Here is a 24,002-nt window from a genome sequence, read left to right on the forward strand (position 1 = left end):
GCTGGAGCCAAGTTAAAACTAGTACTACAGGAAAATGTTCTGCCTTGATAAGTTCAAAGGATTGATGTTCAGTATGTCTGGCAAGATCCATTCTGATAAAGGTAGTTTGTTCTGTAATTAATCCTGATGAAAACGATTGGCCATCAATACCTTCTACTGCTTGGACCTGCTCTTTAGGATATCTAGAAATACCATGGGTAGGTACCCAAGCAACGTCCATAAAAGGACCTGCTGCTCCTGTATCTACTAAAGCCAGGGCTTCTAGGCTGTTAGCAGCAGGGAGGACCAGACATATAGCCAGGACAAACAAGGTAGAGGAAGAATGATCCAACGCATAAAATGGTAGCATGGAGTTGTTCTTCTGATCCTGCCCTTCTATCCCATTCAGGGACAGAGCTTGCTTTTCCCTGCTTTCTTTGAGGAACTATTGGACATTCTTTTACGATGTGTCCCTTTGAGCTGCAGTACATGCACAAACCTTGTGTCAATCAGTGGTTTCTTTCATATGCAGATATTGCACCCATTGCAGTGCCCACTTGCATAGGTTCAGGGTCCCCCAGAATGGTGCTGTTAGGGGCAGGATGTACAAGTTCTGTCCTTACTTGTGTCTGACGGTTCTTTCGATGTTCAAAATGATGCACCGTTAAATGAAAGTCTATTTGAAGAACGAGGGAAATAAAGGCAGAAAAGGAAGCGGACGTGGAACCCTCGCAAGTTGGTCCTTTGGATCTTTATGTAACCCTTGCGGTAAAGAGTAAAACAGGCTTCTTTCATCCAACCGAATTACTTGGCCAGCTGCTGAAACCAAGTTGTATTCGACATCAAGTCCATGTGGCCCGGGACAAAATCTTCTCGGGTGATGGCTTCACCCCTGGATCTCCCTTGGTCAGGATCGGACCCCTCTTGACTTTAACGGGAGTCAATTCCCTTTCTTTCGCAGTGCTTGTAGATCAAAGTCTTTCGATTGCATGGGGATTTCGCTTGACCCTCTGTATGACCACTTTGACCTATTTCGCATGCCTTCCTACGGCCTTCTGGTACTTGCAGTTTCTCTCATATGGGGCTCGATCAGAGACTCTCAAGTTTGCATCCACATGGTGCCGCTTTCCCTCTGCAGCTGGTCTCCCCTCCATGCTTTCAACAGTTCATTCAAAGTTCATCTGCTTTAGTTCACAACTTGCCATTTTGCGATTCTCACCTAACACAGCCCGGTTGTTATCGATTCTCCCCTCGACTCACTGGCTGTGATGAACTGCTTGGCTTTTGGCTTCTCTGGAGTCAAGGCCGGTACCACAGAAGCTGGAGCTTCCATCGCTGCTGCTTATCTAAATAGGCTTACCCTATTTACCGTTGACATCTGCTGCAGGACACTTGTGTTATTGTTCGCAGTCTTAGGCTCTCTTCCACGAAGGATCCGCGGGCCTGGGACGAAAAGGGCGAGGTTACTTCTCTTGTTGCTAATATGGTTACATATTATTAGGTTGACTCCGACTGAGGAGCACAGGCAGAAGCGGAGGAGCGAGCGCTCCAACACCAGTGCTGTAGCCCATCGAGGAAGTTAGGGGGAAAGGGGACCGATCCAGCATTGGTGCCCGAGCTCTCACGGTCTTGCTGACCGTTGAGATCTGTGCGCGCGAGGTGTGCCCTTCCTCCTGCTTCAAGCTTCTAGTGCCCAGGGAAAGAAACATTTAAGTAAAGAGGAGCGAGCGAGCGCTCCGTTGTGACTGTCCGTTATCACTGCCCATTCATCCCTTAGCCACACGATTGCAAGGGCAGTTCCCTTTACGGCCACCAGGGGGCACACAGAACAACAGCTCAACTGAGCTTCAGCGCAGTGGTAGAGTGCTGCAAGTGGGCCTTGATATATATATTGTAAGAAAACCATAGTATCAACAGTAAGACGACAGACACAAGTGATCACAGTTCAAGGGTGTTTATTGACTTAAAAAGGGTTTGCAAAACACCTATCTAATCCAAAATCTACAGATAGGAGCAAGCTACGACCATCAAATAATAATAACGCAGTCCTAGTGGTATCTTGTCAAAATAAAAGGGCCTCTACTAATAAACCTATTGCCAATCCATACCTTTAAATACGAATAGTGTGGGGGGTAGTGTTTATGAAAAAAGAAAGAAGTGTTAAAAAAGGATATGTCAGGTTTTCAGGCCATTGGCCTCTCTTCCCCACGTTTCAGCACCGACAAGGCGGCTCACTCGAGCATAGCACAGTCTCTGGCTTCTTTAGCACGAGGATACAGTTCGATCATTAGCATCAGGACCTCTGTACGCAAGTCTCTTTGCTTCTCAAAGTCTCTTCATTCGGAGGGCCTGATGCAACCAAAAAATGACAAGTTCTTTTCCTCTTTGGAGTTTCACAAGTATTCACTTTAGGTGATTCGCTATTCACCTGGATCCCTCTCAGTCGGGCTCAGATCTCTTTAGCACAATGTTCGTTCCTTTTAGATTCCCCTCATTCGGGCTCAGATCCCTTTTCCATAATGTTCACAGGATATTCTTTTCGAGTGACTCACGGTCCACCCGGGATGCCCCTCAGCCAGGCTCAGATCCCTTTTTAACACAATTCGTCTCCCTCAGCCAGGCTCAAACCAATTTCAATCAAGTATCGAAGCCTTTTGAATGTGCACAGGGTTTGGCTTGACCCGTTGCAGGACCACTTTGATTCATAACTTATCAAATCCAAGGCTTTTTAGTATTTGTAGTTTTCATAAAGCAAAGTTCACATTCAATGTTGCAAGCACCTCAAACCACAGACCAGACTTTCGCTGCTTCAATTAACTCACTGGCTGGGTTTATGAGTCTCCCTTTATCATGTTAGTTTGATGTTGGAGTCAAAGGCTGTTACCCTTTATTGCCTCAGCGCCTCCCCCACTCTGCCGTTCAACCGGGAGTGCTCACTGGTAACCTTGTAGCATTGTGTGCATCTTTCACCTCCTCTGCTGGGCTGGACTGCATAGCCCCCTTGGCTTCTATGCGATAGCGGTTTCTCGACAAAGGCCTTTCACTCTCCAGCCTCCTGGATTCAGCTCCCTGGTCTCTCACTCGCCTTCGCCTCCTTTGCCTCTGCCCTGGAAGTATACCCTTTTCTTATGCTATGCCTCTCTCTTGACTCCTCCGGGTCTCCCCCAGTCAGGCTCAGACTCCTCTTTCACAGTTTTCAAAATAAATGTTTTTGGACTTTAAATTCACTTCTGCATATTTTGCTCACAGTTCCTCAGCCCCCCAAAATGGCACTCTTACAGTTTGGGAGCATTAGGAACAAAAAGGGGATCTTCTGCTTGAGGTCAGGGTCCTACCACCTGCCCCTCAAAGGCCTGGGCTCTCTGGTTTGGCCCAGGGGAGGAGCTCTAATGTGGGTGCCACCAGATGCCCCCAGCTGCCCCTGGTTTGGCCTCCTGGAGGCACAGCTTCTACTCCACACTGCAGCCTCCCCTATTCTCACTAGTCCAGTGTATAAGAAGTGTTTCCTTCTCCAGGCCTTCCAGGTTTTCTCTGGCAACAATGGTCTCCTTCTGGCATCTCGGCACATTTCAGCATCCACAGCTCGCTCTAAATGCTGTTTTTGGCTGCTGCTTTTATAATCCCAGCGAGAGTTTTTTGGAGTCAGGTGTGAGTAGTCATCCCTCCCTGCCGGACGTCATTATCGGGACAACGTGGAGACTGCCCATAGAAATCCATTGCCCATTGATTCCTACGGGTAATCCTCATGATTCCCATTTGCCTCTTCTTCGTTCCGTCCTTGGGTATTTCAATAGGGGAATGGGATTATGGGAATTGTGGTGTTCTACAATAAAGCGATGAAAATGTTGATTTCTGTCAGGAACAGGGGTTCGAATGTAGGGTTGTTAAAAAGTGGGTTTCGAGGAAACAGCGGTAAAACTCATGTTGGAATTTAGGGATGGTCTTTGTTTTCCTTGATGGTTTTGCCTTTTCCTTACAGAAACGTACTGGGGTATGATGGCATTCGGTTTACAATATCCCATTACAACTGAGGGGATGTCGGGTAGGGGTTTATCGGAACGGGAGGAATATCATGTCTCGCCATAGAGCGTGTCTCCCATAGGACCCCCTGCCCAAGGGTTGGGATCCAAGAGCGATGGCACTCCCCTGGACACCTGAACAAAGGAGAATAACCGGGGAGAAACGCATCAAGTTTCTTACGATATATATATATATTTTCCTTCCTTACTGGTGTGGACACCAGACATTGAGTTGCACTCCCAGAAGAGTTTTTTCTTCAAAATGATGAGTCAGAGCCCATCAGTTAGAATATCTTCTTTTTATTGTTGAAATCAATTAAAAAAACCATAACATTGATGTTCCCAAAAATAAAGCCAAAAGTGTGGCAGCATGACGCATTTCGTGACGTTCCTGTTGCTTGTTCACATAGTCTGCCCATTGATCAAGCATATTCTACTATACCAGTGAGAACAGTAGAGAGGGAGGACAGACTCATATGGAGTGGAAGAAATGTCAGCCATGTTGCATGAGTCAAAGAACTGGTCTAGCCGGTTTGTTTAAATCTCTCTGCAATCGCTTAAAGAAACAGCAGCTATACTCCACTCTACCACATCATGTGTTTGTTGCCCATGTTCTACAAATGCGCGCAACTCTTGGGCATGCATTATAATATTTGTTTTATCTGCATACAGATAGATGGAGTCCGTTATTAAAATGAAAATGTACAGTACTTGAACATGCTGCTGTGCGGATCGAACTAAAGTCACCCCCCAGAGGCAAGTGGAAATAGGCACTTTGCTCTGGTAGTAACCGCAGTTGGGATTTCTGCTGTACATATATGTTTCTCCATAACCGCACCCTTTGACCTGTATTACCCCATTTTGGTATGTATATAGGCTATTTTTCACACTGTGATCACGTTTGCTTTGTAGTGAAGATGTGTTTCCTTTTTCATCTCGTATCGATCATTGGATTAAATATGTATCTTCCTTTAATGTAACCAGCAAGCACCCCATCTTCCTGCAAATTACGCTGTGATACCTCTGGGTTTGGGCGTATTAACAAATAAATAAATGAATAAAGTAACAATGTGTGGGAGTGGAGTGATCATGTTATCAGCCACCAAGCAAACATCAAGTCCCAGGCGGTATAGGGTTCAACATACATAATAATTATACATTATGATCTGCAACGCATACCATCGTGCCCAATTAAGAAACGTAATGCTAGGCAGTAAGTCTCTCATATCTTGATCATTGAAATCACTTTCTGCCAGACTTAAGAACGCACTTGATTCGCAGTGTGCACCCCTGCTCACAGAGCTGCTAATATACGAGGGACAGTTCCTTCCTCTAAAGACTCTTCCATACATACATACAATTCAAAGTGCAGTGTATTTGGATAGATGAAATGAATCTATGTCAGCATCAATAGTGACCAAATTAGTGAGAATGATCACTCATGGCACAGTGAATCCCTGTGCACGTTGTTGCAAATGTTTAAAGATTCTTGATTTAAAGTGCCTAGTGCTTAGTACTGTAAACTTGAAGTAATTAGATGAATCTCTAGCAGCATGAGAGGATGGAAAGTGCTTAGTGCTGTAAACTGAGAGTAATGAGATGAATCTCTAGCAGCATGAGTCGATGGAAAGTGCTTAGTGCTGTAAACTGAGAGTAATGAGATGAATCTCTAGCAGCATGAGTCGATGGAAAGTGCTTAGTGCTGTAAACTGAGAGTAATGAGATGAATCCCTACCAGCATGAGTGGATGGAAAGTGCTTAGTGCTGTAAACTGAGAGTAATGAGATGAATCTCTAGCAGCATGAGTCGATGGAAAGTGCTTAGTGCTGTAAACTGAGAGTAATGAGATGAATCTCTAGCAGCATGAGTCGATGGAAAGTGCTAAGTACTGTAAACTTGAAGTAATTAGATGAATCTCTAGCAGCATGAGAGGATGGAAAGTGCTTAGTGCTGTAAACTGAGAGTAATGAGATGAATCTCTAGCAGCATGAGTCGATGGAAAGTGCTTAGTGCTGTAAACTGAGAGTAATGAGATGAATCTCTAGCAGCATGAGTCGATGGAAAGTGCTTAGTGCTGTAAACTGAGAGTAATGAGATGAATCTCTAGCAGCATGAGTCGATGGAAAGTGCTTAGTACTGTAAACTGAGAGTAATTAGATGAATCTCTAGCAGCATGAGAGGATGGAAAGTGCTTAGTGCTGTAAACTTGAAGTAATGAGATGAATCTCTAGCAGCATGAGAGGATGGAAAGTGCTTAGTGCTGTAAACTGAGAGTAATGAGATGAATCTCTAGCAGCATGAGTCGATGGAAAGTGCTTAGTGCTGTAAACTGAGAGTAATGAGATGAATCTCTAGCAGCATGAGTCGATGGAAAGTGCTTAGTGCTGTAAACTGAGAGTAATGAGATGAATCTCTAGCAGCATGAGTCGATGGAAAGTGCTTAGTGCTGTAAACTGAGAGTAATTAGATGAATCTCTAGCAGCATGAGTCGATGGAAAGTGCTTAGTGCTGTAAACTGAGAGTAATGAGATGAATCCCTACCAGCATGAGTGGATGGAAAGTGCTTAGTGCTGTAAACTGAGAGTAATGAGATGAATCTCTAGCAGCATGAGTCGATGGAAAGTGCTTAGTGCTGTAAACTGAGAGTAATGAGATGAATCTCTAGCAGCATGAGTCGATGGAAAGTGCTTAGTGCTGTAAACTGAGAGTAATGAGATGAATCTCTAGCAGCATGAGTCGATGGAAAGTGCTTAGTGCTGTAAACTCAGAGTAATGAGATGAATCTCTAGCAGCATGAGTCGATGGAATGTGCTTAGTGCTGTAAACTGAGAGTAATGAGATGAATCTCTAGCAGCATGAGTCGATGGAAAGTGCTTAGTGCTGTAAACTGAGAGTAATGAGATGAATTTCTAGCAGCATGAGTCAATGGAAAGTGCTTAGTACTGTAAACTTGAAGTAATTAGATGAATCTCTAGCAGCATGAGAGGATGGAAAGTGCTTAGTGCTGTAAAGTGAGAGTAATGAGATGAATCTCTAGCAGCATGAGTCAATGGAAAGTGCTTAGTGCTGTAAGCTGAGAGTAATGAGATGAATTTCTAGCAGCATGAGTCAATGGAAAGTGCTTAGTACTGTAAACTTGAAGTAATTAGATGAATCTCTAGCAGCATGAGAGGATGGAAAGTGCTTAGTGCTGTAAACTGAGAGTAATGAGATGAATCTCTAGCAGCATGAGTCGATGGAAAGTGCTTAGTGCTGTAAACTGAGAGTAATGAGATGAATCTCTAGCAGCATGAGTCGATGGAAAGTGCTTAGTGCTATAAACTGAGAGTAATGAGATGAATCTCTAGCAGCATGAGGGGATGGAAAGTGCTTAGTGCTGTAAACTGAGAGTAATTAGATGAATCTCTAGCAGCATGAGTCAATGGAAAGTGCTTAGTGCTGTAAACTGAGAGTAATTAGATGAATCTCTAGCAGCATGAGTCAATGGAAAGTGCTTAGTGCTGTAAACTGAGAGTAATGAGATGAATCTCTAGCAGCATGAGTCGATGGAAAGTGCTTAGTGCTGTAAACAGAGTAATGAGATGAATCCCTACCATCATGAGTCATTGGAAAGTACTTAGTGCTGTAAACCGAGAGTAATTAGATTAATCTCTAGCAGCATGAGTCAATGGAAAGTGGTTAGTGCTGTAAACTGAGAGTAATGAGATGAATCTCTAGCAGCATGAGTCAATGGAAAGTGCTTAGTGCTGTAAACTGAGAGTAATGAGATGAATCCCTACCAGCATGAGTGGATGGAAAGTGCTTAGTGCTGTAAACTGAGAGTAATGAGATGAATCCCTACCAGCATGAGTGGTTGGAAAGTGCTTAGTGCTGTAAACTGAGAGTAATGAGATGAATCTCTAGCAGCATGAGTCGATGGAAAGTGCTTAGTGCTGTAAACTCAGAGTAATGAGATGAATCTCTAGCAGCATGAGTCAATGGAAAGTGCTTAGTGCTGTAAACTGAGAGTAATGAGATGAATCCCTACCAGCAGGAGTGGATGGAAAGTGCTTAGTGCTGTAAACTGAGAGTAATGAGATGAATCCCTACCAGCATGAGTGGATGGAAAGTGCTTAGTGCTGTAAACTGAGAGTAATGAGATGAATCTCTAGCAGCATGAGTCAATGGAAAGTGCTTAGTGCTGTAAACTGAGAGTAATGAGATGAATCTCTAGCAGCATGAGTCGATGGAAAGTGCTTAGTACTGTAAACTTGAAGTAATTAGATGAATCTCTAGCAGCATGAGAGGATGGAAAGTGCTTAGTACTGTAAACTTGAAGTAATGAGATGAATCTCTAGCAGCATGAGAGGATGGAAAGTGCTTAGTGCTGTAAACTGAGAGTAATGAGATAGATGAATCTCTAGCAGCATGAGTCGATGGAAAGTGCTTAGTGCTGTAAACTGAGAGTAATGAGATGAATCTCTAGCAGTATGAGTCGATGGAAAGTGCTTAGTGCTGTAAACTGAGAGTAATGAGATGAATCCCTACCAGCATGAGTGGATGGAAAGTGCTTAGTTCTGTAAACTGAGAGTAATGAGATGAATCTCTAGCAGCATGAGTCAATGGAAAGTGCTTAGTGCTATAAACTGAGAGTAATGAGATGAATCTCTAGCAGCATGAGTCGATGGAAAGTGCTTAGTACTGTAAACTTGAAGTAATTAGATGAATCTCTAGCAGCATGAGAGGATGGAAAGTGCTTAGTGCTGTAAACTTGAAGTAATGAGATGAATCTCTAGCAGCATGAGAGGATGGAAAGTGCTTAGTGCTGTAAACTGAGAGTAATGAGATGAATCTCTAGCAGCATGAGTCGATGGAAAGTGCTTAGTGCTGTAAACTGAGAGTAATGAGATGAATCTCTAGCAGCATGAGTCGATGGAAAGTGCTTAGTGCTGTAAACTGAGAGTAATGAGATGAATCCCTACCAGCATGAGTGGATGGAAAGTGCTTAGTGCTGTAAACTGAGAGTAATGAGATGAATCTCTAGCAGCATGAGTCAATGGAAAGTGCTTAGTGCTGTAAACTGAGAGTAATGAGATGAATCTCTAGCAGCATGAGTCGATGGAAAGTGCTTAGTACTGTAAACTTGAAGTAATTAGATGAATCTCTAGCAGCATGAGAGGATGGAAAGTGCTTAGTACTGTAAACTTGAAGTAATGAGATGAATCTCTAGCAGCATGAGAGGAAGGAAAGTGCTTAGTGCTGTAAACTGAGAGTAATGAGATGAATCTCTAGCAGCATGAGTCGATGGAAAGTGCTTAGTGCTGTAAACTGAGAGTAATGAGATGAATCTCTAGCAGCATGAGTCGATGGAAAGTGCTTAGTGCTGTAAACTGAGAGTAACTGTCATGATCTCTGCTTCCAAAAGGTCAGGGTTTTCCCAACTCCCTTGGAAGCAGATCCATAACCCAGGTTCCGAGTGCCAACCAGTCCCAATTGGGACCTTTTGAACCCAGTCCTGGCGCCAGTGGCACCAGGCTCATAAATATGCCCAGTCCCAGCGCTGGAAGCGCCGGGCTCATAATGCTTGGGTGGACTTACCTGCAGCAGACCATGCTGCTTACTTACCTGCCAGTTGAGCCTCTGATCCTCTTCTGTTTGGAACTACTTTTCCTGTTGGGTGGGGCAGGAGCCACTCCCTAGGTTCAGAACACTGGAACTCTTCTGGAAAGCAGGAACTCTTTTCTTACCTAGGCGTGGCTGTGGAAGGAGACACCTAAGCACTACAGGAGGCTATTTAAACCCCACCCGATGGATGAATCTTGCTTTGCGTTATTCTGCATCCTCTGCAGCAGAACGCTCATCGTGTCTTCTGCATCTGATCCTGGGCCTAAGGAAAAAGGCTTACCATCCTGAATCCAGTTTTCAGCAACACCTATAAAGACAAGAAAGAACAGGTTAGCATTACGGTCTTTAGTGACAGCGCTTCACTTACCTGGTCCATCGGTTGTCACCAACGCCTCGCGCTGCATTCCGGCATCTGAAAGACAAAGGCTTACCTACTCTTCGTGGTCTCCGGAGGTCTTCGCACTGCATTCCGGCATCTGAAAGACAAAAGCTTACCAACTCTTCGCACGCTCCGGAGGTCTTCGGCGCTGCATCCCGCATCTGAAAGACAAAACAAGGTGCGTTTAAAGACATTGGGGAACTTTAATACTCACGTGCCATTACTCCTTTCCACATCTAACCCAGTGGGTATTCCGGCACCCTGCAGCCGCTCCGAACTTGTACCTGCAAAATAAAAAGATAGTTAGAGCGCATCGTGAAGCAGGCAACAAGCGCTTACTTACGTGCTTCCAGGCGCTTCTATTCATCAAAAGGGCTCCATCTTCAACTCACTTCAGCCCGTCATCCGCCATCGCTGGAACCCTGCAAAACAAGAGACATCATTACTAAAGACTTTTAAAGACATTAGAATTACTCGAAACTTACCGTTCGTGCAGTAAACGACGGACAGCAGTCCTCTGAAGTCAAGAGGCCTGCTCCCCTTATCCAGTGAAGAAACTGGTTACAGCACCCTGCCCCGAGGCAGATGGAGAGCACGGCGTTCACTTACCTAAGGTGAGAGCGTTAACCTTTGGGATTCTACAGGAGAAGAGAAAGGGAAGAAGAGAGAGACATTCAATAACCCAGTTCATTAATCCCATATTTTCTATCTGCAGACATCTTACCCTTCGAGTCAGACATACAGTGCACAGAGGTCCAGCCCAAAGAGCCAGCCGTGTGTTACACATCACCTTTGAAGATACGGCATACGCCCAGTCAAGACCGGCGCCTCTACGGGAATCAGGTGAGCGTTACAGTAATGAGATGAATCCCTACCAGCATGAGTGGATGGAAAGTGCTTAGTGCTGTAAACTGAGAGTAATGAGATGAATCTCTAGCAGCATGAGTCAATGGAAAGTGCTTAGTGCTGTAAACTGAGAGTAATGAGATGAATCTCTAGCAGCATGAGTCGATGGAAAGTGCTTAGTACTGTAAACTTGAAGTAATTAGATGAATCTCTAGCAGCATGAGAGGATGGAAAGTGCTTAGTACTGTAAACTTGAAGTAATGAGATGAATCTCTAGCAGCATGAGAGGATGGAAAGTGCTTAGTGCTGTAAACTGAGAGTAATGAGATGAATCTCTAGCAGCATGAGTCGATGGAAAGTGCTTAGTGCTGTAAACTGAGAGTAATGAGATGAATCTCTAGCAGCATGAGTCGATGGAAAGTGCTTAGTGCTGTAAACTGAGAGTAATGAGATGAATCTCTAGCAGCATGAGTCGATGGAAAGTGCTTAGTGCTGTAAACTGAGAGTAATTAGATGAGTCTCTAGCAGCATGAGTCGATGGAAAGTGCTTAGTGCTGTAAACTGAGAGTAATGAGATGAATCCCTACCAGCATGAGTGGATGGAAAGTGCTTAGTGCTGTAAACTGAGAGTAATGAGATGAATCTCTAGCAGCATGAGTCGATGGAAAGTGCTTAGTGCTGTAAACTGAGAGTAATGAGATGAATCTCTAGCAGCATGAGTCGATGGAAAGTGCTTAGTGCTGTAAACTCAGAGTAATGAGATGAATCTCTAGCAGCATGAGTCGATGGAAAGTGCTTAGTGCTGTAAACTCAGAGTAATGAGATGAATCTCTAGCAGCATGAGTCGATGGAAAGTGCTTAGTGCTGTAAACTCAGAGTAATGAGATGAATCTCTAGCAGCATGAGTCGATGGAAAGTGCTTAGTGCTGTAAACTGAGAGTAATGAGATGAATCTCTAGCAGCATGAGTCGATGGAAAGTGCTTAGTGCTGTAAACTGAGAGTAATGAGATGAATTTCTAGCAGCATGAGTCAATGGAAAGTGCTTAGTACTGTAAACCTGAAGTAATTAGATGCATCTCTAGCAGCATGAGAGGATGGAAAGTGCTTAGTGCTGTAAAGTGAGAGTAATGAGATGAATCTCTAGCAGCATGAGTCAATGGAAAGTGCTTAGTGCTGTAAACTGAGAGTAATGAGATGGATTTCTAGCAGCATGAGTCAATGGAAAGTGCTTAGTACTGTAAACTTGAAGTAATTAGATGAATCTCTAGCAGCATGAGAGGATGGAAAGTGCTTAGTGCTGTAAACTGAGAGTAATGAGATGAATCTCTAGCAGCATGAGTCGATGGAAAGTGCTTAGTGCTGTAAACTGAGAGTAATGAGATGAATCTCTAGCAGCATGAGTCGATGGAAAGTGCTTAGTGCTATAAACTGAGAGTAATGAGATTAATCTCTAGCAGCATTAGGGGATGGAAAGTGCTTAGTGCTGTAAACTGAGAGTAATTAGATGAATCTCTAGCAGCATGAGTCAATGGAAAGTGCTTAGTGCTGTAAACTGAGAGTAATTAGATGAATCTCTAGCAGCATGAGTCAATGGAAAGTGCTTAGTGATGTAAACTGAGAGTAATGAGATGAATCTCTAGCAGCATGAGTCGATGGAAAGTGCTTAGTGCTGTAAACTGAGAGTAATGAGATGAATCCCTACCATCATGATTCATTGGAAAGTACTTAGTGCTGTAAACCGAGAGTAATTAGATTAATCTCTAGCAGCATGAGTCAATGGAAAGTGCTTAGTGCTGTAAACTGAGAGTAATGAGATGAATCTCTAGCAGCATGAGTCAATGGAAAGTGCTTAGTGCTGTAAACTGAGAGTAATGAGATGAATCCCTACCAGCATGAGTGGATGGAAAGTGCTTAGTGCTGTAAACTGAGAGTAATGAGATGAATCCCTACCAGCATGAGTGGATGGAAAGTGCTTAGTGCTGTAAACTGAGAGTAATGAGATGAATCTCTAGCAGCATGAGTCGATGGAAAGTGCTTAGTGCTGTAAACTCAGAGTAATGAGATGAATCTCTAGCAGCATGAGTCAATGGAAAGTGCTTAGTGCTGTAAACTGAGAGTAATGAGATGAATCTTTAGCAGCATGAGTCGATGGAAAGTTCTTAGTGCTGTAAACTGAGAGTAATGAGATGAATCCCTACCAGCATGAGTGGATGGAAAGTGCTTAGTGCTGTAAACTGAGAGTAATGAGATGCATCTCTAGCAGCATGAGTCAATGGAAAGTGCTTAGTGCTGTAAACTGAGAGTAATTAGATGAATTTCTAGCAGCATGAGTCAATGGAAAGTGCTTAGTACTGTAAACTTGAAGTAATTAGATGAATCTCTAGCAGCATGAGAGAATGGAAAGGGTTTAGTGCTGTAAACTGAGAGTAATGAGATGAATCTCTAGCAGCATGAGTCGATGGAAAGTGCTTAGTGCTGTAAACTGAGAGTAATGAGATGAATCTCTAGCAGCATGAGTCGATGGAAAGTGCTTAGTGCTGTAAACTGAGAGTAAGGAGATGAATCTCTAGCAGCATGAGTGGATGGAAAGTGCTTAGTGCTGTAAACTGAGAGTAATGAGATGAATCTCTAGCAGCATGAGTCGATGGAAAGTGCTTAGTGCTGTAAAGTGAGAGCAATGAGATAAATCGCTAGCAGCATGAGTCGATGGAAAGTGCTTAGTGCTGTAAACTGAGAGTAATGAGATGAATCTCTAGCAGCATGAGTCGATGGAAAGGGCTTAGTGCTGTAAACTGAGAGTAATGAGATGAATCTCTAGCATGGATGGAAAGTGCTTAGTGCTGTAAAGTGAGAGTAATGAGATAATTTGCTAGCAGCATGAGTTGATGGAAAGTGCTTAGTGCTGTAAATTGAGAGTAATGAGATGAATCTCTAGCAGCATGAGTGGATGGAAAGTGCTTAGTGCTGTAAACTGAGAGTAATGAGAAGTGCTTAGTGCTGTAAACTGAGAGCAATGAGATGAATCTCTAGCAGCATGAGTCGATGGAAAGTGCTTAGTGCTGTAAACTGAGAGTAATGAGATGAATCTCTAGCAGCATGAGTCGATGGAAAGGGCTTAGTGCTGTAAACTGAGAGTAATGAGATGAATCTCTAGCATGGATGGAAAGTGCTTAGTGCTGTAAAGTGAGAGTAATGAGATAATTTGCTAGCAGCATGAGTTGATGGAAAGTGCTTAGTGCTGTAAATTGAGAGTAATGAGATGAATCTCTAGCAGCATGAGTGGATGGAAAGTGCTTAGTGCTGTAAACTGAGAGTAATGAGAAGTGCTTAGTGCTGTAAACTGAGAGCAATGAGATGAATCTCTAGCAGCATAGATGGTGGGCAAACTGTTGACCAATGAGCAATCCTACATGTCTTTAATTACTGAATTATGTCTCGAGACCATGTGGGGCTAATAAATAGCTATGCTGTGCTGCATTCAGCCGCAGTCAACGCCTGGTCGGCGTTGTAATGGACATACATGTGAGTTTAATAATAGACGTGGAGTGAGATGTGCTTAATGCTAAAATTAGTCTGGAACTAAAAAAGCTGATGGACGTAGATAGTAAACCACTCAAAAGTCCAAGCCCTCTAAAAGATAGAAACATACTCCTATTGTGTCACCAAAATAATCACCAAACTTACAAAGAATATCAAATGTGGAACAATACAGAAGAAGTAGGGAAAGAACTAATGATAAGAAAAATAGAAATAAAATAGAAAGAAATACAACTTCTTTGTCGGAAGCATTCTACAGACGTCACAGGCCGAGCAAAAAACAAAGCGGCAAATTATGCCCGATCTTAGATTGGAACACACCTAATGGACAAGACATATTCAGATTACACTAATCTTGTCCTACAGACGTATACAGTTCCTCATCAATATTGTGTCCAATTGGGTTTTTGCTTTCAAAATCTATAATACATATTGGGCCTCATTACACGGTAGGCGGTAAGGGTTTACCGGTACCGGTAAGGGCACCGGTACCGGTAAACCCTTACCGCCTTACTAGGAGATCCCTTTGCGGGACCCGACCTTAACGGCTGGTTTTACCAGCCGTTAAGGAACGGGCCCGCTAAGGGACCTTGGTGCTAATTACGGTACCGCAATTTGCGGTACCGTAATTAGCTCCTTCCCCATTCCCATTGAGCCCTATGGGGGTAAAAATGGGAATGGGGAAGTGCCTTGGTAAATGGGGAATTACCGCCCCCCCGCTCACCTTGGAGTAGGGCGGTAATTCCGCCATCCACCAAGGCGGACACGGTAAGATACCGGCGGCAACCATGGCGCTAATAGCACCATGGTTACCGCCTACCGTGTAATGAGGCCCATTGTGTCGTGTTGTAGAAGTAGACGTTGCTTGTCTCCTCCTCAAGGTCCTGTTTCAATCTTGTGGTTTCCGAAGAACATAAAACCCTCCAGCTTGCCTTCATGAAACTCCGCAACATGTTTGGCCATGGGATATATATATATATAGGGGGGCCTAAGGTAAATCCCTACAGCCCCCCACAGCTCGGCTGTGAACAGGCGGGTCACCAGGAGCCCAAGTGCAAGTCCTGTTGGGCTACATAGCACACTATATATATATATATATATATATATATATATATATATATATATATATATATATATATATATATATATATACATACATATATATTCTGTGCTCACGTGTGTTTTCTCAGCTGTCCATCTACAAATGAATAAAGGTCTGCTATTACGGGGATAACGTGGAATGGTGGAGTGGTTCTTGGAATGAGATGGAGGAGTGCCGCTGTAAACTGCCTAATTGCATGAAGCGTACCAGAACACTATATCAGATTCAGAGGTATCCAACCAGGGGATGAATCCCAAAGACTCAGAAATGGCAATGAGCTTCAAAAGAGTGCTAGGACGCTCCATGGACAAATCGGTACGCAGAACAATAAATGCAGGGCTGCAGCCCATGAAAGAAAAGTTGGCGCGGATGGATGCATGGCTGGCCGCACCGACAGAAAGCAGCACCAAAAAGAGTCGCAATGGGGCACATGGCAAGGAATGCGGCGGGAAAGCCTCTGACAAAGCAGCCAAGCAGAGAAAGAGAAAAGTGGCCAGTCAGCCAAATGAGGTTTCTAGGAGGAGATCATCATTATCACATGAATTAGAGGTAAGACGGGTCATCATCCTGCTCAGAGAGAGAGGAGGCGGAAGGCTCCTCTGCAGAGAATACAAACACTCCCTCTCCTGAAGAAAGCAAAGATGAGATCCAGGGCATAGACACAACAGACGGAGCCTTTGACCCCCATGCGCTTATCCACCCTAGATCGGCGGATTGGGAGCCTGCAGGGAAAACCGCGAAGTACCACAGTAGGTGGCTGTGAACGCTGCTAAGGAAAGAAGTGAGAAACAAACTTATGGCGGAGTGCACCAGGCCGCATCTGGTGAGACAAATGGCAGCACCACCCATATTGGACCCAATAATTGTGACTTTCCTGACAAAATATGTGAAGGACCCCAAACAGGGTTTGGATAGATCTTAGTGGTGGTGTCAGGATAAGCTATTGGACCTTTTGGGGACCCTTGGCAAAAATCATGGACATGGCCGGGGGACGCCAAAGAGTGCAGCACCCCTATAGACCTAGAGGTGCTCATGGGATGGGCTCAGAGAGCCATATGCATGCTGGGAAATGCAAACTGCACCATCTCGGCAGAGAGGCGTAGGAGCATCCTGATCAAAATGGACTCTAAACTCACTGACTTGGCTACTTTGGAGCCGGGGGAGAAAGCAAAAGGGCTGCTATTTGGCGATGCATTTGTCAAGGAAATGAGCAGGTTTGTCAGTACATCCACTGCTCTGGATAAAGCACAACTGGCATGGCTGGTTGGATTATTGGCCTCTTCGATTGAGGCCATTTTCCCGGGACTGCTGCATTATCAGGCTCTACAGAGGCTCAAGATACAGCACTTGCACAGGGGTTTGGGATATGACCAGCTAGTGCCGATATCCGAAAAAGCGAGGAGGGAGATGGTCTGGTGGTTCGACCACATGGAAGCTTGTAACAAGAGAGCGATCTTCAGCAGCCTCCCAGATGTGGTAATAAAGCCAGATGCCAGCAGGTCAGGCTGGGGAGCCTGGTGTGGTTCGGTGACTACCGGAGGAAAGTGGATACCCAACAAACTCCAGCTGCACATCAATTGTCTGTAGCTGCTGGTGGGTTTGTTTGCAATCAAAGCACTGACCCCGCAGACAGTGAAGTGCTGCATCCTACTCCGGATGGACAATGTCTCGGCAGTGAGGTATATAAATCACGTAGGGGAGACGCAGTCGAAACTCCTAGCAGAGCTAGCCAAGGATTGTTGGCATCTCTGTTTAGAAACATTTCTGTGACAGCAGAATATCTGCCAGGGCTAGTCAATGCTGTGGCAGATTGGACTGACAGATGCAAGCGATTGGAAGATGCACAGAGAAGTCTAACTCAGACGGATGAGGATGTGGGGTCAGTGCAACTCAGATCTTTTTGCCACACGGACCAACCATCAGCTGGCAAGGTTCTTCAGTTGGTGACCAGATCCATAGACTGCAGCGACCGATGCCTTCATGCGGCCATGGGGACCAGGAAAGGAGTACGCCTTCCCTCCTTTCACTATGATCACACGCACCCTCGCATTTGTGTGCAGGTACAAAGTCAGGGTGGTGATTATTACCCCCTTGTGGCAGATGCAACCATGGTTCCCTGATCTTCTGGATCTCTCGACGGAGATACCAATTCAGCTGCCGCAAATGCAGCAGATCTTGCAAGATCTGACCGGTCGCCTGCACCCCATGGTGCTAGACGGGTCACTGACCCTGACAGCATGGATGATTTACGGGATGCCTGGAGAAAGCCAGGACTTTCGAAAGAGGCTATGAGATTAATATGGGATTCCTGTGCTCCAGGGATGGCTAAGTCATATAAAGCATCCTGGCATAATTGCAATCGTTGGTGCATGGCAAGGAGTGCAAATCCCATTACGGCAGATGTGGCTGCATTCGCAAATTTCCTGGCAGGTCTAGCAGCAAGAAGCATGGCTTATAGGACAGTCAACGTACATAGGTCAGCGGTCTCAACGGGACACGCTATGACCGAAGGGGGTCCAGTGGGGGAGCATCCCTTCATAAAGAGAGTGATGAAGGGTATTCGACTCATGAAGCCGCCAGCCCTGAAGTATTTCCGGCTCTGGGATGTGGATGTAGTGTAGGAACTGTCCAGGAAAGCCCTGGCTGCGAAGGTGACGACGCTCCTTTGTCTGATCTTGTGCAAGAGAGTTTTAGACGTGAAAGCATTGACGATAATGAATAGGAGTTTTTCGCCAGGACGGGTTACTTTTTTAATACGAGGAGAACCCAGACGAATATCTCAATCACAGTGCATCCAGCCTTGCCAGATCGCCCGAGGCTGTGCGTTGTTAGGTGCCTCAAAGTGTATTAGGAAGTAAGACGGCAACTCAGGCTGAACGGGGAGTCACAGTTGCTAATAAGTCTGATTAAACCGCAGAAGGAAGTTTCATGTGATACCCTAGCAAGATGGGTTAAGTGGGCTGTGCAGCAAGCAGGCGTAGATACCGAAGGTTTCGGCGCGCACTCGTCTAGAGGGGCAATGGCCTCTAAAGCCTTTGTAGCAGGTGCCAGATTGGAAGACATTATGAAAGCTGCGAACTGGTCAAGTTTAAAAAGTGTTACTTTAAACCGATAGAAGGAGTGGCTTTGTTGGTGGTAAGCTTTGAATGAGCATAATACGAGTATTATTTGCAAGTTGATTGTATGAATGTATAAATTGTATTTGCACATTATCGTTACATGTTGATTGATTGTCATGAAAATGTGATATTATAAAGATGCTAAAGACAGTACTGAAATGTATCATCAATGGTTAAGTTATATGACAATCAAGAACCCACCCTATATTAATGACGAGTTATTGGCTTTATTGTAGGAACAGAGACGAAGACAACGTAACAGGGCATACCGCCAGGGAGCAGGAGCAGTATTACGGCATTGGCTGTTGAGGAGCAAGAGTTCTCAAGTTTGGATGACAAGAATTCAAGTTCTGAAGTTAGTTGAAAGGATGCAGAGGAAAAGAAAGAGGAACTAGTTCTGGCTGGATGGACACTATATGGGAAGATGGACTGTGATTGGAGAAGACAGTCATGTGTTTATTTTGTTTGAACCTGTCACGCTCACCTGGTCTCCACGGAGGCGTGCTCGTGTGCGAAGGATGATGACTGCACTAGTGTTGTTCTGCTTAATGAGGGCCTGCTTGCGTTTTCCCTTCTGTCTTGCCTCAAGAGATGTTCGTGTCAAGGAGTTCCCCCCTTCTCACCTGAATCCGTTCTTTACCGGTGTTCTTGGAGGCTGCCTTCTTTTGGATGGATCGGGTTTTGAAGAAGGCGGCCCGTGTCTCCGCCGAATCCAGAATGCGTTCAGTTTTCCGGGAGGTCGAATCCAGGAATCCAGGAGGCAAGGTAAGTTCGCTAGAACTAGAATCCAGGAGGAAGAAGAAGGGGGGGGGGTTTGAGGAAGGGATAGCGGAGTAGAAAGGAGAAGAACCGCGAGCTACGGAGCACACGTCTGGTCGCTAATCGCTATAGCATTGAGCCGCGCGGAGCCGCAGACGGCGTGGTCTAAAAATAGAGAAGGGTTACGTCCAACACATGGAGCGAGAAGGGAATGGGTTGGACGGCCATATTGGAGGTATTAGTTGTTTAAGTCCGTTGTGACAAGGACCATGAGGCCCAAAAGGGGTGCATCCAGCGATTCATGACAGCATGCCTCCTCCGAAGACCCTTCCCTCCTGGTTTGCCCGGGTGGATGAGGTGGAACCTTCTGAGCAGCCGTGGGGCCTTGATGTTTGAGAGAGGTTCCCAGGTTCTTTCGCTAGGAGGATATCCTTTCCATTCAACCAGGTATTGAAGCTGGCCCCTTCTACACCTGGAGTCACAAATCCGAGATACCTCATATTCCAGTTGGTCATCGACCAGTACAGGAGGAGGTCTGGAGGGTTTTGGGAGGATGGATAGTAGGGTTTCAACAAGGATGTGTGAAACACTGGGTGTATCTTCTACCAGGATTCAGGCAACTCGATCCGATAAGAAACAGGATTTATAATTTCATTTATGGAAAATGGACCATAGTACCGAGGGGCCAGTTTAGTAGGCCGTAGATGTCAGGGTAGTAATTTGGAGGACAACCAGATCTGATCACCGACTGCATAAGAAGGGCCAGGTCTTCTTCTGGAATCTGAATATTTCTTGGTCTGTTTCCTGGCCTTCTCCAAAAATTCCTTGGCTTCTTTACGTATGTTGACAAGGGTTTCGATCCAGGAGTCAACTGTAGGTACTGGTGTAGATTGGGGAAGAACAGAAGGTAGGACCGACGGATGAAATCCTTCACTGCAATAAAAAGGGCTGATCTTAAGTGCCGAATGGTCAGAATTATTGTAAGCGAATTCAGCCACAGGTATCAGGAGCGACCAGTCACCCTGGACCTTGGTGGCGAAGCATCGAAGATACTGTTCCAGGGTTTGGTTGACACGTTCTGTGATTCCGTTGGTTTGAGGGTGGTAACCTGTGAAAGGGCACGTTGGATCCCTAAGCATTGACAGAGATGTTTCCAGAATTGAGAGATGTATTGAGGTCCGTGATCCGAAATGATCTTGGAACGGAGTCCATGAAAACGGAATATGTGTTCCAGGAAGATTCCTGCTAGTTCAGAAGAGGATGGTAATTTACGCAGGGGCGTAAAATGAGCCATATGAGTGAACAGGTCTATGGTAACCATGATGGTGGTATGCCCACGGGATGGTGGCAGTTCCACAATGAAGTCCGTAGCGATAATCTCCCAAGGCCTAGTTGGCAATGTAGGTTGTAGTAGAAGGCCCGCTGGTTTCTTGTTATTGTGTTTATTTTGATTGCAGACAAAACAGGATTGAATGTACTGCCGTACGTCGGGTCCCATCCTAGGCCACCAGAATTGCCTTTGTATTAGACGGAGGGTATTGGTGACACCACGATGTCCGGAGTGTAGGGTATCGTGGCAGAGATTCATTATTCTTTGTCGTAGTCTTTTTGTAGGGATGACCAACAGATTGTCTTTGAAAAAATAACCTTCCCGGACCTTTACATTCCAAGGATTTCTTTTGGATTTGTCCTTACACAGATCAGAGGATTGGGTTTGGGCTTGGATTTCTTCGAGGAGGTTGACTGCCTTGGCCACAAAGATCTTGGGGGAAAACATCTGAGGCTATGTCTTGTCTTCAGTGGGCTCGTAGTCAGGTCTTCGAGATAAGGCGTCGGCGATCAGGTTTTGTGATCCAGGAACGTGAGTGATATAGAACTGGTACTGGGCAAAGAAGTATGCCCAACGTGCCTGACGACTGTTCCTACACTCCAAAGACTGTAGAATCTGGAGGTTTTGGTGGTCAGTTCGGACCTGAACTGGATATTTAGCTCCCAAAAGTAAATGTCGCCATTCAGTGAAGGCTTGGCGGATGGCTAACAATTCTTTTTCCAGGACTAAATAATGTGTTTCACTAGGAGTCAGAGTTCGTGAGAGGTAAGCAATTGGGTGTTCCAGTTTATCTCCTAATTCTTGTTTCAGGACTGCGCCAATGGCATAATTTGAAGCGTCCGTTTCTACCAGAAAAGGACAGCTAGTATCGGGTTGAGCCAAGATAGGAGCTTGCGTAAACTCTGTCTTTAAACGCTGGAACGCCATATCTTTTGGTGTTGACCAGAGGAAAGGAGTGTCTTTCTTCAGGAGAGCAACAATCGGTTGCACTATCTCAGAGAAATTAGATATGAATTTCCGGTAGAAATTGGCGAGTCCCAGGAAAGATTGAATTTGTTTCACGGAAGTAGGAGCGGGCCAGGTCAATATGGCTTTTACCTTTGAAGGGTCCATACCGATTCCTTCTGGGGTAAGAATAAACCCTAGGTAGTGGACAGAGGTCACATGAAACAAACATTTTTCAGGTTTGGCTAGGAGTTTATGATCTCGGAGTCTCTGCAACACGGCTTTACGTGCTCTTCATGTTGTTTAGGATCCTCGGAAAAGATCAATATGTCATCCAGATATACAATAACAAAGAGAAACAGCATGTCAGAGAACACCCTATCCATAAAGCGTTGGAAAATTGCCAGGGCGTTAGCCAATCCGAAGGGCATGACTAGGTACTCAAAATGGCCAAAGGGTGTTCTGAAGGCAGTCTTCCATTCATCTCCTTCCCTGACACGGATCAAATGATAGGCGCCTCTGAGATCCAACTTGGTGAATATCACTGCGCCTCTGACGGCTTCCAGGATATCCGAAATCAGGGGTAACGGGTACCGATCCTTGAGGGTACATTGATTTAGCCCGCGACAATCAAGGCAGGGTCTGAGTTCCTTGGTATCCTTCTTGGGAACAAAGAATAGAGAAGCACCAGCAGGAGATTTCGAAGGTCTTATGCTGCCATTTTGAAGGTTGGTATCCAGGTATTCTCTTAGGGCCTTCTTCTTGGGTTCAGAAAGAATGAACATCCTGCCGAAGGGAATCACTGCAGAGGGTTCCGTCTCTATGGCACAGTCTTCAGGTCTGTGTGGGGGTAAGGCCTGGACAATGGCAGTCGAAAACACATCAGCATAAGCTTGGTAGACTTCAGGAACTTGCATGACATTGGATACCATTAGTGGTGTCTGTTGTTCCTTTGTTGGTTCCTTTGGGTGCGTTAATGGAGGTTCTAGGGATAGACAATGAGACATGCAAAACTCTGATCTTAGGAATAGGGAACCCGCAGACCAATTGATATATGGACTGTGTTTCTGTAGCCAGGGCATGCCCAATACCAAGGGGTAATGGGCTGACTTAATAACGTCAAACCTGATCAGTTCTCGATGGTGATTTATTGAAAGCTGGATCTCCTTGGTCTGAAAGCTTATGGGTCCTGATGTGAGGGGTCTTCCATCGATAGCTTCCACAGGCTGCATGGTGCTTCTTGACTCGTAGGGAATCTGATGTTTATCAACCCACTCATGATCGATGAAAATTCCCATAGCTCCGCAGTCTACCAGGGACAAAATGGAATAGTTTGTATTCTTGGATGGTGATAAAAAGGCCTGCAGTACCACCAAATTGTTTTGTCCAGGAGAGTTCAAGGATGGAATGGATGTGGAGCAAACATCTCTCTCCCAAAGCTCTGCTCCCTCTAGGATCAGGAGCTGGCGTTTCCCGAACGCCGAGGGGGTGCTAAAGGACACTCTCTGACCAAATGCTTATCTGAGGCGCAGTACATGCACAAGCCCGTATGAATTCTCCTCATTCTCTCTTGTGGGGATATGGGTCCACGAAAGGCCCCAATCTGCATGGGCTCGGATTCTGAAACTAGGCTTGGGTTGATTACTGGTCTGGAGGTACCCTCAAATGATACCTTGGAAGGAGTACCCCTGGATTTCTTCTTTTCTGACTTCCTTTCCTGGATACGGAAGTCAATCTGCATGGCAAGATCCATTAATGCCTGGATCGTGCCACTCTGGCCAGCTCATCCTTAATTTCTTTGTTCAATCCTCTCCTGAACAGGGTAAAACTCGCCTCAGTGGACCAGTCGGCTTCTTTTGCCAGTTGTTTAAATCGGGTCACATACGTGAGCATATCCTGGGCCCCTTGCTGAAAGTCTAACAAGCGTTCTTGTGCACTATAGACCTGCTCGGGGCGGTCAAACATGTCTTTTAGGGCACGTATAAACCCATCATAATCGTATAGGAGGGCATCGCTAGAGTTAACGAGGGGAGTGGCCCAAGTTAAGGCATTCCCGGAAAGTTGAGAGATTATAAAACCCACCTTGGCCCTGGGGGTCGCAAAATAGTAAGGCTTGAAGGTAAAATGAACCAAGCACGAATCCAGGAATGCACGAAGGGTCTTTGCGGAGCCGTCGTATTTATCCACGACTCCACCCAGTATAACACTCTCTTTTGTAGCAGAATCCTGGGATAGAACCAATTGTTTGAGAGCGGCGTTCTCCGCTTTCAGATTCTGTACCTCGGTTGACAGTTCCTGCATACTACGCATCAAGTCCTGCACAGCAGCCTCCATGTCGATATCGCTTTCGATTGGGTGGCATCTCAAACTGTCCAGGAGTTC

The sequence above is a fragment of the Ambystoma mexicanum genome, chromosome 5p (genome assembly GCF_040938575.1).
Source record: "Ambystoma mexicanum isolate Mex_15411 chromosome 5p, UKY_AmexF1_1, whole genome shotgun sequence".
Classification (NCBI taxonomy): Eukaryota; Metazoa; Chordata; class Amphibia; order Caudata; family Ambystomatidae; genus Ambystoma; species Ambystoma mexicanum.